The sequence below is a fragment of the Choloepus didactylus genome, chromosome 6 (assembly GCF_015220235.1).
Source record: "Choloepus didactylus isolate mChoDid1 chromosome 6, mChoDid1.pri, whole genome shotgun sequence".
In the NCBI taxonomy this organism is placed as follows: Eukaryota; Metazoa; Chordata; class Mammalia; order Pilosa; family Megalonychidae; genus Choloepus; species Choloepus didactylus.
In genome coordinates, this window is record NC_051312.1 from 11970112 (window position 1) to 11986249 (window position 16138).

At 41.9% G+C, this 16138-nt stretch overlaps 1 pseudogene; it reads left to right on the forward strand.

Moving 5' to 3' along the window:
- LOC119537439 overlaps positions 1 to 6121 on the forward strand; it is a 36742-nt pseudogene extending 30621 nt beyond the window's left edge.
- The last annotated feature ends 10017 nt before the right edge of the window (positions 6122 to 16138 follow it).

Below are 16138 nucleotides of genomic sequence, written 5' to 3' on the forward strand. Positions count from 1 at the left end.
TGTCTGTGGGTTCTCACTTAGCTTTTCCAGGGCAAACTCGGGGCTTTTCTCTTAGCTTAGCATCACCAAATGTCTGGGTCTGTGTCACCTCTATGCTCTCCTAAGAACTCTAGTAAACTAATCAAGAGCCACCTTGGATGAGCAGGGTCACATCTCCATGGAAATAATCTAATAAAAAGGTCCCACCCACAATTGGGTGGGTCACATCTCCGTGGTAACAACCTAATCAAAAGATCCCACTCACAGTAAGTCTGTACCCACAATATTGGATTAAAAGAACATAGTCTTTTTCTTGGATACATAACAGATCCAAACCAGCAGTCTCCACCCTCTGGACCCCAAAAAGACATGTTCTTTCCATATGCAATATATATTCATTCCATCACAAACAGGTAAGTCATTTCAGTAACAATAAATAAGTACAAAGTCTTATCAAAATCAGTTACAGCATGGTTTGTCCTAAGGCAAAATTCCCCTCTGGCTGTGAAACTGTGAAACTTAGAACAAGTTATCAGTTTCCAATATACAAATGAGGGACAGTCATAGGATAAACATTTCCATTTCCTTAGGGAGAAACTGAAAAGAAAACAGGGGTCATGAGACCTAAACAGCTCCTAAAACCTGCAGGGCAAACTCCATTAGATTTCAAAGTCTGAGAGTAATTTATAGAATGATGTTTTATCATTGGGGCTTGAGAGAGCAGGATTCCCACCCTTTCCAAGGGCTTTTGCTGCAACACTGTTCTCTCCAAATGCTGGGGTCATTGCTCCAACATATTCAAGTATTAGGGAGGCCACCTTGTCCTCAGCCCCACCAGCTCAATCATCTGGGTGGCATCCAGACTCTTTGCAATCTCAGGGACACATGCTCAACCCCTTCAGAACAGTGGGGTGGTGGCCAGGCTCTCTCAAATCCCTGGGGAATGTGTTTCACTTTCTCTGAGGTCTGGGGTGGAAACACTCTTCCTGAACATTGAGGTGGAAGGCCCTCCCTCTGCCTTCAGGGCAAACTCACCCTTTCCACATGCATGGGTTGCTCTGCTCTCCCGGCCCGAGATTTCTTGGCTTCAGACCTTGGCTCCCGTGGTTCTGCCTTCTCTGAAGAAATTTTTCCTTCAATCTGTCCCTTTTCTGCACCTTTTAGTCTGGACTGGCAGTGGATCTGATTCTACAGATCTCACACACACAAAAAAGTTGTTGGCTTGGCATGCCGCATACAAGGGTCAAAACTGTCAGACAATAGGACTTTCCACAAATCCTTCCTGGATAACTGCATCTCCAATCCTGGCTTGTACTATAAGCTGCAAAGAGAAGCCAGGCTACATTTCCCACATTTAGTTTGGAAATCTCTTCAGCTAAGTATCCCAGCTTATCACTTTCAAATTCTGCCTTCCATACAAGCCCAGGACTCAATTTTGCCAGATTCTCTGCCACTTTAAAACAAGGATTGCCTTTCTTCCAGTTGGCAATGACAAATTTATCATTTCTGTCTAAGGCCTCATCAGAAGTATCTTTAGAGTCTATGTTTCTGTCAATTGTCTCTACAAGGCAATCTAGGCCTTTTCTATCAAGCTCCTCACAGTTCTTCCAGAATCTTCCCCGTATACATTTCAAAAGCCATTCCAACATGTTTGGTATTTGCAAACTCAGCAGCACCCCATGCTTCTGATACCAAAATCTGTTCTGGTTTGCTAAAACTGCTGGAAACGCAATATACCAGAAATGGATAGACTTTTACAATGGGGGTTTATTAGTTCACAAATTTATAGTTCTGCACCCATGAAAATGTCCAAATTAAGGCATCAAGAGGTAAATAACCTTCTTTGAGGGAAAGGCCTTTCAGCTAGGAAGGTGCATGGCTGGCATCTGCTGGTTCTGTGCTCCTAGGTTGCATTGTTTTCAGCTTCTGATTCCAGTGGCTTTCTCCTTAAGCATCTGTGGGTTCTCTCTTAACTTCTCCGGGGCAAACTCTGGGCTTCTCTCTTAGCTTAGCAACTCCAAACGTCTGGGCCTGTGTCAGCTCTCTGCTCTCTTAAGGAATCCAATAAACTAATCAGGACCCACCTTGAATGGTCAGGGTCACATCTCCACGATAATCTAATCAAAAGGTCCCACCCATAATATGGTGGGTCACATCTCCATGGAAACAACATAATCAAAAGATCCCACCCACAATAATTCTGCACCCATAATATTGGATTAAAAGAACATAGTCTTTTTCTGGAGTACCTAACAGATCCAAACCAGCACAAATGGTATTGAAGCACAAGGAGGAAACATTTACCTTTGTTTTCTAGGGAAAGCAGAGGATTAGGAGTTGGCCAGTCCAAGAAGAAGAATAAAAATTTCTGGAAACAGCTTCAAGGGCACTGTTCTAGTTTGCTAATGCTGCTGGAATGCAAAACACCAGAAATGGATTGGCTTTTATAAAAGGAGGTTTATTTGGTTATGCAGTTACAGTCTGTGCCAGTTTGAATGTATTATGTCCCCCCAAACACCATTATCTTTGATGTAATCTTGTGGGGGCAGATGTTATCAGTGTTGATTAGATTTCTCCAAGTGTATCTTTGGAGATGTGCCCCACCCAGCTGTGGGTGATGACTCTGATTGGATAATTTCCATGGAGGTGTTGCTCCGCCCATTTGGGGGTGGGTCTAAGTTGAGTCACTGGAGCCATATAAATGAGCTGATGGACAGAGGGAACTCAGTGCAGCTGAGAGTGAACTTTTGAAGAGGAGCTACAGCCAAGAGGGACACTTTGAAGAGGGCACAGGAGCTGCAGATGAGAGACAGTTTGAAGATGGCCATTGAGGGCAGACTCTTGCTCTGGAGAAGCTAAGAGAGGACAGGTGCCCCAAGAGCAACTGAGAGTGACATTTTGAAGAGGAGCTGTGGTCTGGAGAGGAATGTCCTGGGAGAAAGCCTTTTGAAACCAGAACTTTGGAGCATATGCCAGCCACGTGCCTTCCCATCTAACAGAGGTTTTCCAGACGCCATTGGCCATCCTCCAGTGAAGGTACCCGATTGCTGACGTATTACCTTGGACACTTCATGGCCTTAAGACTATAACTGTGTAACCAAATAACCCCCCTTTTATAAAAGCCAATCTATCACTGGTGTTTTGCATTCAGGCAGCATTAGCAAACTAGAACAAAGTCTTAAGGCCATAAAGTGTCCATCAACAAAGGGTACCTTCACTGGAGAATGGCCGGTGGTACCTGGAAAGTCTCCGGCTTGATGGGAAAACCTTGCCATGAGTTTTTTAAAGACAAGGAAAACTTGAATCTTAGAGGTTATATGACAATCCTAGACTGCCTGTTTACATGACTAATTTATATAAAATTATTTTGGACAACATAACATGTTAGGAAGTATTCTTGGGTCCAATGCCACAACTAGCATTTTGCTTATCAGTTTGGCCTAATCCAGAGAAATGAAAACTGAATAACTACAGGAGCCAAGTAGATAATGTCATTCAAGTTAGATGCAATGGAAAGAACAATGTATTAACAATGTAAATAACAACTGACACGCATCTCAGTGCCAAGCACAAGTAAGGTAGCATTGTTTGTCAGAAGCAGTTGAAATTTGGTTTAGCAAATGGATCCCATGCATGAATGGGTAACCAATGTCACTATGATTTAATTTAATCTTAATATCTACAAATGATTCAGAAATTGGGAGAGATGCCAAATTTCTGATTTTGACAATCTTGGCAACTAACTAAAATTGTATATAAAACCACTCTGCTGTTCAAGTAAAACACACTCATGTGCCAGATTCAGCCTGGTGGACAAGCGTCTGAGCTTGGGACTGGGCTCCCTCTTTTTTCTTTCAAGCCTCTCACCTGCTTCTCAGGTTCACGTCCACCAGAGCCATCATGACTGCTGTGAACCATTAGGGAATTGATACATTTGTGGACTTAGTCCTGTACTTAGTTCCGTTAGATTGGCTCTCCCTGAAATGCCCAAGGTACTAAGTTGTTCCACCTTATATTTACCCAAATGCCAATACATTGATTACTTCAGTTCTGGGAGTTTAGGAGGCCCAAGAAATAACACATCCTCCTGCTGAAGTCCCAAACAACTGAGGGATCATTACAGGGGTCACACAGATGGAGACTGAAATTTTTATATTTTACTTCTCTGAAAGCTGTGTTAGAGGATGTGGCTTTACATCTGTGGCAACCACAGCTTTGCTGATACTTTATTCAAGAACCGAACTGACTCATCAATCACAGGTTTTCCCAGCAGGGACGGAATCTTCCCTGCTAAATATGTGAATGACGTAGTGGGCAAGAATGAATGTGTCCATTCCCTGCACCGACAGTCAGCATGCCTACATCTCAGTACCCCACGGCTGAGTTAACCGGGCCAGGGGTGCTACCCTTTCAAAGTCCCTTGCGGTGGAAGAACAGGGAGAAAGGGCCCAACTCGACCCCCACCCCCCAACCTCTAGTACTTCTTAGGTAACTTATCTTGGGTTCACTTTCTAGGTCAGCCTTGTTCCAACCAGTCCCTGGCAGATCCTTTTTTTCCACCCTTAGTGTAGTCCCTGCTTTATCATCTGGTCACTCTTCCCACTGCTCTTCTGATTGCCTTCAGTGAGTGCTGATCTTTTGACACAGTCTTGGTCTCTTCTACCTTCCTGTCAGCTCCAGGCTCCGTACAGTCCAGATTCCCTCGTGTTCTCTCCTCACCTCTACTCGGCTCCATTTCCACCTCCCATTCCAGTGTGATGTATCCCACCTTTTTCATTCTTCATCTTTTATCTGCAAAGTGATTCAGCTCCAGTACAAACCCAAGAAGTCACGCTCCAAGTAGTCAAGTCAGAGTTATGTTCTCCACATAGTTTCTCAGGCATGCACTAATCTCTATGGATCATTTCCTGCTCAAACCATATAAGAAAAATATTAGGTAGAAGCTGTCTCCTCAGAAATTCAACCACTTATGTGGTTGTGTGTGTTATGGTAATCATGAAAGACCAATGCAAATTCCCCTATTGAATCCTTTGTAGGTTTTGATAACATCTACCAAAACTCATGGATATTTCCCAACCACTGAACATTTGGAAATTTTGGTACCTAAATAACATAAAAATTGAATTTTGAGAGAAAGAAATGTCAGCTTATAGTATCCCTAATCTAAGTCCTAAACATCTTCCAAATGTTCTCTGCGTGCCTATGTTTTATTGACGTGTTGGTTCTTTAAGTGGTGATCTTTCAACTACTAAATGCATTCAGCCCTGGTCATCATTCTAATCTTGGAGCCTACGCCAAACTTGATACCTAATTACTTATTATTTGTAAATGAATGAACAGATTTTGGGAAAAGAAGGTGGTTGGGTAGAAGCCAGCTCACAGAGCACCTTGCACGATGTACTAGGTTGTTTTTAGTTTATCCTGGGCAATTGGAAATGCTTCCGATATGTAAGCAGGGATTAAATTTTCAGTAGAGGGAAATCAGAATGACTGACGAGGGACAAGTCCAGTGCTGTGCAGGTGAATATTTAACACGAGGCACTCCAAACACAAATGAACAAACAAAAACCCTCATTAAAACATTTGCTTACTTCTGTCATGCAAATACCCCACCTGGGTTGATTTTAAGTTCCCACTGTGATGTGTTAGGGATGCCTTCATTTTCTCATCAGGCTACATGGAGATTTTTTCAATGGTAAAACATTGGATGAGAAATAGTACTAATTTTTATTTATAATTAATAAGTGCTCAATCTAGACTAGATATATCTTCATTTGCATATTTTTTATTTCATATATTTCTCACAAAATCCTTGTGAGATAGGTGTTTCCCACCCCCCAATACGTCCCGTTTTGAAATGACAATGAATTGGAGGTGCACAGACAGTAAGTTACATTTCCAAGGTCAAATATGTAGCCAGTGAATTTTCAAGCCCCCCATTCACTGTCTCTTAAAGCTCTAGTCTGGGAATAAAACGTACTCCATCAAGATCTCTCCAGCCTTCTTCCTCATATTTCATTCTAGGAATCTCAATCTCGGAGGCACAGAATGCTAGGATTTCCCTGAAAGAGGATGAGCCAAGGACCACAATAACAGCTACCACAAAATCACTCTCTTTACAGAAACTGAAAAACTGCTTTTCTACCAAGGGCAGTCAGCTGACAACCCAAGCTCTGTTCCTTGGTCTTTCCTGCTGCCTAGTATAAATAAAGCCTGTTCCCTAATCCACATAACATTTTATTTTGTTCCTCTCTGACCTGAATCTGTAAACGACGTACCCTTGTCCATGCCCAGCCACCCTCTCTAGCTCCATGTGCTTGATGTCTTCGTTGATGCATAATTTCCTGGAGACGCCTTTAACTCCCTACTTCCCCTTTCATACCACTTGCGTAGCTGTAATTCCATGGTTAATGCGTAGTTTTCCCACTAGACAGAAAGGAACTTCTCTGTCTGTCCTCTGTTGGTGTGCAGTGCTCTCCACAATACATAGTACTTTGTTGTCAACTGATAAATGTTTATTGTCACTGTTGAAGGTTTTGAGATGCACCATGAAAGAGGAGCTAGGCGCAGCACAGAACAAACCTGTGAGTGCCTTGTTCCACACACCCAACATGTGTAAAAGGATCTATTGCTTGTCCTTTTCGAGGTAGGCTCCTGATGTTAACAGGAAATAGTAACATATTGGAAAGCTTGTGAAAATCTTATTTTAAGGACTATAAAGTCATTTGGGAGGAAAGATTTGAGATAAAAGAGGAAGTGATACAAAAGTGTACATCTAGAAGTGCTATGTTTGGTGCGGTGTGAATGTTATAAAATGACTCACTCAGAAACAATACACAGCAAAGTTATGTCTTTCCCATCACTCTAACAGACTCATCACTGGAGACTAATGTTGAAGACTTCACATGCACTTTCACCTTTAAATTTCATCCTTTTTAATTTGAATTTTAATTAAAGTAAATCTCTCTGTCTTAGTTTGCCAGGATGCTATGTAAAATGCCACACAATGGGTTGGCTTAAACAATGGAAATTTATTGGCTCATGGTTTTGAGGCTAAAAGTCCAAAATCAAGATATCAGCAAGACTCAGCTTTCTCCCGGAGTCTGTAGCTTCTGGTGCTGGCTGCTGGCAATAATTGGGGCTCCTTGGCTTGTGTCTCTGCTTCCAATCACATGGTGATGTCTTCTCCTTTCTCTCTTCTGTGACTCCCAGGTCCTCTTTATAAGGGCTCCAGAAATATGGATTAAGACCTATTCTAATTTCAGTTGGTTAAATCTTAACTAAAAGAAAGTTTTTTTTCCCCTTCAAAAGATCCTATTTACAATGGGTTCACACCCACAAGGACGCAGATTAAGAAACGCGTTTACTGGGGTGCATAAATCAACCTACCACAATCTGCTCTCTGGATCCCCAAAAGATATGTTTTGCCCATACACAAAGTATGTTTAACTCATCATAACATCCCAAAAGCCCGAAGCCATTTTAGCAACAGCTCTAAGTTCAAAGTCTCATCAAAATCAGTTACGAGTGTGGTCTGTCCTGGGGAAAGATTCCTGTCTGTGGATCTGTGAAACTTAGAAATCAAGTTATATGCTTCCAAAATACAATGGTGGGAGAGGCATAGGGTAGGTATTCCCATTCCAGAAGGGAGAAGTTGGAAGGAGAACAGGTCTCAAAGAAGTCTGAAATCCAGCAGAACAAAGTCCATTAGATTTCAAGGCCTGAGAGTTATCTGTGAATGGATGCTTTGACCTCCAGTCCTGCTGGAGTAGCAGCCCCATTCTTTGCAAGTGTTGCTGCAGCATTCTGCTCTCTCCAAATGCTGCCCCTCCTCTCTGAACACTGGAGTAGCAGCTTCACTCAGCCTGAGAACTATGTTCTCAATTTGGTATACTATCATTTCAGTTCTTTAGACCTTTCTACATTTGTATTCATCCATAGCATTATATAACATTTTCCCTGTTTTTTAACTCTATGCAATGTCATTCTATGTGTATTCTTCTAAAACATGCATTTTTGTTCAAGATTTTGCCTGTAAAATTTATCACAACTCATGGTCAATAAGCAGAAGGCATGGGGTGCAATCATGAAAAGAAATGTATTCCTCTTCAGCTCTGTTTTCAGACCTGCTCTGTGGTGATTTCTCTGCCCCTGGATGAAATCTCTGACAACGTTGTCTTATTCCTTCTCTCACTACTAAAAACCTCCAGTCCTTTCACCTTCAAAATTGTCTCATTATAGTAATGTACATATCCAAGTCACATATAAGAATGAAATAATAAGATCTTCCTTGAGAATTGAAGTATCCATGCTTTCCTACCTCAAGCCTGCTTTGGAGGCCTGGGGGTTGTTGAGGTTGGAGGGAGGCTATTATTGACTATTTCTCCACTTACCTGTGTATTATGCTCCTTCTCCTCCCCGCAGACCTCCCATTCACTAGCCCAGATTTCTGAATCCTTGACAGTCAGATTGGCGAAAAGGAGAGAAAAAATGCAGGAAAGGCCTTATGTGCTTGCATTGTTGCAACATGGGGTGGTATCTTGTGCATCAGGCATCTAAAGCTGATTCTCAGTGGGTATAATGGATCATCAAAATGAACCCATTTTCCTTAGGTGCTCTTTTGGATTAATTAGAGGGCCCCAGTAGGGACAGTTTATTTGTTTCTTATGGTACAAGTGACAAATGATCCTTTGCTAATTTTGTTTTAGCTCTGGGGGTTCAGATGTGTACCACCCTAGTTGGAGTCATCTTCTCCCCCAAGCATTCTTTGAGTTAGAATTAGAAATGGCTCCTGGCCTGCTCCTGCTTCCACAGAGCCCACAGCTGTTCCATGAAAAAACCTTCTGTCAGGTATCTAGGAATAAACTTAACAAGGATGTAAAGGGCCTATACACAGAAAACTACAAAACATTGCTAAAAGAAATCAAAGAAGACCTAAATAGGTGGAAGGACATTCTGTGTTCATGGATAGGAAGGCTAAATGTTGTTAAGATGTCAGTTCTACCCAAACTGATCTACAGATTCAATGCAATACCAATCAAAATTCCAACAACCTACTTTGCAGATTTGGAAAAGCTAGTTCTCAAATTTATTTGGAAGGTAAAGGGGTCTTGAATAGCCAAAAACATCCTAAAAAAGAAGAACAAAGTGAGAGGACTTGCATTTCCTGACTTTAAAGCTTATTATAAAGCCACAGTGGTCAAAACAGCACGGTATTGGCACAAAGATAGACATACTGATCAATGGAATTAAATTGAGAGCTCAGAAATAGACCCCTAGATCTATGGTCAGTTGCTTTTTGACAAGGCCCCCAAATCCTCCTAACTGGGATAGAATAGTCTCTTTAACAAATGGGGCTGAGAGAACTGTATATTCGTATCCAAAGCAATGAAAGAGCACCCCTACCTCACACCCTATACAAAAATTGACTCAAAGTGGATCAAAGACCTCAATATAAGAGCCAGTATCATAAAATTCCTAGAAAAAAATATAGGGAAACATCTTTAAGACTTAGTGATAGGAGGTAGCTTCTCAGACCTTATACCCAAACACAAGCAATGAATGAAAAAATAGATACATGGGAACTCCTCAAGATTGAACACTTCTGTGCTTCAAAGGATTTTGTCAAAAGGGTAAAGCCAACTCAGTGGGAGAGAATATTTGGAAACCATAAATCTATTAAGGGTTTGATATTCAGTATATATAAAGAAGTAGTACAACTCAACAACAAAAGGACAAACATCCCAAATATAAAATGGTCAAAAGATATAAACAAACATTTTTCCAAAGAGGAAATACAAACGGCTAAAAAGCACAGGAAAAGCTGTTCATCTTCATTAGCTATTAGGGAAATGCAAATCAAAACCACGATTAGATATCATCTTACACCTATAAGAATGGCCACTATTAAACAAACAGGAAATTAAAGTTGTTGGAAAGGATGTGGAGAAATAGGAACACTTAATTCACTGCTGGTGGGAATGTAAAATGGTGCTGCCACTGTGGAAGATAGTTTGGCAGTTCCTCAGAAAACTAAATATTGAGTTGCCCTATGTCTCAACAATTCTGCTACTTGGTATATACCCAGAAAATTTGAAAGCAGTGACATGAACAGACATTTGCACACTGATGTTCATAGCAGATTATTCACAGTTTCCAAAAGATGGAAACAACCTAAGTGTCCATCAACAGATGAGTGGATAAATAAAACATGGTATATACATACGATGGAATACTATGCAACAGTAAGAAGGAATGAGGTCCTGAAGCATGTGATAACATGGATGAACTTGAGAACATAATGTTGAGTGAAATAAACCAGACACAAAAGGACAGATATTGTATGATTTCATGACTACAAACCACCTAGAAAATGTAAACTCAGAGTCTTAAAATGTAGAATAAAGGAGACCTAATGATAGAAGCTAGAGAAGGAGGAGCAGTTACCTAATATGTACAGAATTGTTAACGAGGTTGAACTTAAATGTCTGAGAATGGATAGAGGTGATGGTAGTTTATTATTGGGATCATAAGTAATAGTGATGTATTGTAGGAGAATTTGATTGAAAGTCATGTATCTAACTGATTAACACTACAAATATAAATAAGTTCTTGCATGAACTACTACAAATGTAAAAAAAAAACACAAAAAACAAAATAAAACAAAACAAAAAAAACACATCCTTGCACGTGTCAGAAGAAGTGTTTCTAGCCATTTCTTTCTTCCTCTCTCAGTCTTTCTTTTTTCTGTCACTTTCCTTTCTCTCTCTCTCTCAGGAGACTACTCACTACAACTGCTTCTCACCTTTAATTCATCAGAAGTATGTCCAATACCATGCTACTGTGCTCCCCAATCCAGGGAACACATCTCAAGCTTGCCTAGATAATCTCCTTGAAGCCCAATCACTACACTTGAGATAAAGGGAAATGTCTTCTCATCGGGGAAGAGGCACAAGGAGGAAGAATTCAGTATGTAGAAAACCCTGTCAAAGTACTTTCCCTCATTTCCAAGATTTTAGCCCCTTGATGTTCATCCTCTATATGACATTGTTGGGGAAATGTAATTAAAAGCAAAATCTCCTGTCAACCTTGAAACCTCTCCACAAAAGTAGACAAAAAAGAAAACAGTTTTATTGTTGAATAATCATTAAACAGAATGTGACGTGCATCTCAGGCAATCTCTAAAAAGATTGCAAAAGGTGGAAGAAATTTTACCCTTTTATATGGCCAATATAACCCATTACATGCCTGTTCTCAAGATAGAGAACAACTAGTCGTGAAGTAAGTAAATCCTCAAGTATTTGTCACACATAGTTCCATAAATTCACCTGGTAGTTGGGATGGCTTCAGTGTTTGCTAATTGCTTTTATCCAAAGGAAAAATAAACTCATATCTTCATGCCAAGAGGTGGTTTTGAAACTGGGAGCCAGGTGCCTACTAAAGTTGGGCACCCACAGAGACCGGGGTAAGAGTACTCTTCCTTGATGATTACGTCTGTAGAATATGGTTCCCAGGTTATTGAAGAAAAGATTCCTGGGTTTTTAAAAAGATACACATACACGCTTTTCCGACTGGAACCATGGATGGTGTCAAGGAGAAGTTGTCTCTGGCTGTGCCAGAAAACCTTTAGGAAAAAGCAAAGGAATTTTGCCGAACTGAAGATCAAGTGCTTGAGAAAGAAGTTTGCCCAAAAGATGCTTCAAAATGCAAGGAGGAAGCTTATCTATGAAGAAGCCAAGCACTATCACAAGGAATGTAGGCAGATGTACAGAACCGAGATTCAAGTGGCTAGAATGGCAAGAAAAGCTGGCAACTTCTATGTACCTGTGGAACCCAAATTGGCATTTGTCATAAGGATCAGAGATCAATGGTGTGAGCCCAAAGGTCCAGAAAGCATTGCAGCTTCTTCACCTTCGCCAAATCTTCAATAGCACCTTGGTGAAGCTCAACAAGGCCTCAATTAACATGCTGAGAATTGTGGAACTATATATTGCACGGGGGTATCTGAACCTGAAGTCAGTGAACGAACTGATCTCTATGGCTATGGCAAAATCAATAAGAAGCGGATTGCCTTGACAGATTGTGCCAGTTTGAATGTATTGTGTCCCCCAAATGCCATTATCTTTGTGGTCTTGTGTGGGGCAGACGTTTTTGGTGCTGGTTGGATTTGCTTGGAATATGCCCCACCCAGCTGTGGGTAATGATTTTGATGAGATGTTCCCATGGAGGCGTGGCCCCGCCCATTCAGGGTGGGCCTTGATCAGTGGAGCTATATAAATGAGCTGACTCAGAGAGAGGAAAGAGAGTGCAGCTGGGAGTGATGTTTTGAAGAGAAGCAAGCTTGCTAGAAAGGAACGTCCTGGGAGAAAGCCGTTTTGAGGCCGGAGCTTTGGAGCAGACGCCGGCTGCCTTCCTAGCTGGCGGAGGTTTTCCGGATACCACTGGCTGTCCTCCGGTGAGGGTGCCCAATTGCTGAGGTGTTGCCTTGGATGCTTTGTGGCCTTGAGACTGTAACTGTGTAGTGAAATAAACCCCCGTTTTATAAAAGCCTATCCATCTCTGGTGTTTTGCATTCTCCAGCATTAGCAAACTAGGACAGATTTTGGTACCAATGTGTGGAAATGTTGGAGCACTCACCCAAGCGTTTGGAGAGGAAAGGGCTGCCGAAAAGGCCCTTAGGAAGGGTTAGACTCCCGCTCTCTCAAGCCCCAAGGATGCAACATTGTTCTGTAAATGACTCTCGGACTTTGAAATCTAATGGACTTTGTCCTGTGGGTTTTAGGAACCCTGTTTTCCTTACTGTTTCTCCTTATGGCAATGGAAATGTTCATCCTATGAATGTCTCTCCTTTGTATATTGGAAGCACATAACTTGTTCTAGGTTCACAGATCCACAGCTAGAGGGGAATTATGCCTTAGGACTAACCAAGCCTAAATTGATTTTGATGGGATTTTGTACTTAACATTTGTTACTGAAATGATTATGAAATGAATTTGTTTTGTATTTGGAAAAATAATGTCATTTTGGGTTCCAGGGGGTGGAATGTGCCAGTTTGAATGTATTGTGTCCCCCAAATGCCATTATCTTTGTGGTTTTGTGTGGGGCAGATGTTTTTGGTGCTGGTTGGATTTGCTTGGAATGTGCCCCACCCAGCTGTGGGAGATGATTTTGATGAGATGTTCCCATGGAGGCGTGGCCCTGCCCATTCAGGGTGGGCCTTGATCAGTGGAGCTATATAAATGAGCTGACTCAGAGAGAGGAAAGAGAGTGCAGCTGGGAGTGATGTTTTGAAGAGAAGCAAGCTTGCTAGAAAGGAACGTCCTGGGAGAAAGCCGTTTTGAGGCCGGAGCTTTGGAGCAGACGCCGGCTGCCTTCCTAGCTGGCGGAGGTTTTCCGGACACCACTGGCCGTCCTCCGGTGAGGGTGCCCAATTGCTGAGGTGTTGCCTTGGATGCTTTGTGGCCTTGAGACTGTAACTGTGTAGTGAAATAAACCCCCGTTTTATAAAAGCCTATCCATCTCTGGTGTTTTGCATTCTCCAGCATTAGCAAACTAAGACACAGATCTCTTGGTAAATATGGCATTGTCTGCATGGAGGACATGATTCACGAAATCTGTACTGTTGGGAAATGCTTCAAAGAATCAAACAGCTTCCTGTGGCCCTTTAACTTGTCTTCTCCCAGAGTGAGGAGATGAAGTAAAAGACTACCCATTTTATAGAAGGGGGAGATGCTGGCAACAGGGAAGACCTGATCACTAGTCTTATTAGAAGGATGAACTAAGGTGTCTACCATGATTATTTGTGTAATCTGGTCAGCTAATAAACAGTGACTGCTTTCAAATTAAAAAAAAAAAAAAGATATACATACAGCCCAAAGTGGCAGAGAAAGAATTCACAATTACAAGTTTTCTGAAGTAAATACTCTAAGAAAAGTGGGGTGGAGTCTCACTTTTTTGCATCAGGGGAAATAATTTGTTTTTCTTTTACAATTTGTATTTTCCTCACACCATCCAGTTTGGTAGATGGGCTCAGGTTATGAATTTCTGTAATGGCCAGCCATACTCTTGGTTTAAGAGGAAGTAAAAACTGTATTCCCATTTTTACATAGAGCCATACAATTATTTTATGATAATTTTTATGATCTTTGCCTTAAAAATAAATACACAGGGAGAACCTAAGATGGCAGCTAGGTGAGATGGGGCAAAAAAACACCTCCATGAAAAATGCTAGATAAAAGCCAGAAAGTGACCCAGAACACCAGTTCCAGTGATGCACCAGCTGGACAAGGTCTGCTAAATCCACAGGGACTGTGCACTTGGTGAAACCGGGAGTCTGCATTTGGAAATGAGTGAGTGAGCTGGCTGAATGTCCAGTGGTGTGGGCAAACCATGGGTTGGTGTTTGAAGGCAGACTAGTTTTTTAAAAAAAAAACCAAAAGTGGCTGCAGATACAGCAGCGAGAACCACACAGTGAAGCATGGCAGGAATGGGCTGTGTGAATGCCTCAATATCTGGCATGGATCGCCTTTTATACACCCACTGCTAATTGTCTTGGAACGAGGAAGATAGAGGTTAGCCAAAAGGGGAAAAAAACACGCCCCTTGCAGCCATCTTCCCTGCGGGCTGGGAACACTCTTGCCCAGCCCAGGTGCCACAGCCCAGAGATGTGCCAAGGGACCCAGTGGGAGAGAAAATGTTTCCAGCAATGCAAGCACATGCCACAATATTGGGCATGGACAATAGCCTTTAGTGCACCCACAGCTAATTGTCCCAGAGCTGAGAAGGCAGAGCTGTGCGAAAACGGGGAAAATAACACACCCCATTCAGCCATCTTTACAGCAGGCTGGGAACGCCCCTGCACGGCCTGGTGGCCCAGAACTTCCCTTGAGGGATGGTGCACACTTGTTATGTAGCACAGCCATCCCTCAGCAGAGACCCTAGAAGGGCACAGCTGGGAAGAGGTACCCACTTGGAAATCCTAGGGACCATAAGCCAATACCAAGGACTTGTGGGTCAGTGGCAGAGACAATCTGTGGTGAGATCGAACTGAAGGTTTAGACTCTTGGAACAGCCTTAAATCTCCAGGAACACCTGGGAGGTTTGATTATTAAAGCTGCCCTGCCTCCCTAACCGCTCAGACACACACCCCACATTCAGGGTGGACAGCACCAACAACACACCCAAACTCAGTGCACCAATTGAACCCCACAAGAATCACCCACACACACCACAAAGTTGGGGAGAACTGACTTGAGGGGAATAGGTGACTTGCTGATGCCATCTACTGGTTAGTTAGAGAAAGTGTATGCCACCAAGCTGTAGATCTGACAAATTAGAGACTGGTGCTTCAATAATCCTTCATATCCTAAAAGAAACGTATCAAGTAAAGCAAATGCCAAGAGGCCAAAAACAACAGAAAATTTTAAAGCATATGATAAAACCAGATGATATGGAGAACCCAAACCCAAACACCCAAATCAAAAGATCAGAGGAGACACAGTACTTGGAGCAATTAATCAAAGAACTAAAGACAAACAATGAGAGCATGGCACAGGATATAAAGGACATGAAGGAGACCCTAGAAGAGCATAAAGAAGAAATTGCAAGAGTAAATAAAAAAATAGATGATCTTATGGAAACTGTTGACCAAATTAAAAAGAGCCTGGATACTCATAGTACAAGACTAGAGGAAGCTGAACAATGACTCAGCAACTTCAAGAAACACAGAATGGAAAATGAAAGAACAAAAGAAAGAATGGAGAAAAAAATCAAAATGGATCTCAGGGATACGATAGATAAAATAAAACGCCCAAATTTAAGACTCATTGGTGTCCCAGAAGAGGAAGCGGAGGGTAAAGGTCTAGAAAGAGTATTCAAAGAAATTGTTGGGGAAAACTTCCCAAACCTTCTACACAATATAAATACACATAGCATAAATGCCCAGCAAACTCCAAATAGAGTAAATCCAAATAAACCCACTCCAAGACATACTCTGATCAGGCTGTCAAATACTGAAGAGAAGGAGCAAGTTCTGAAAGCAGCAAGAGAAAAGCAATTCACCACAGACAAAGGAAACAATGTAAGACTAAGTAGTAACTACTCAGTGGCCACCATGGAGGTGAGAAGGCAGTGGCATGACATATTTAAAATTCTGAGAGAG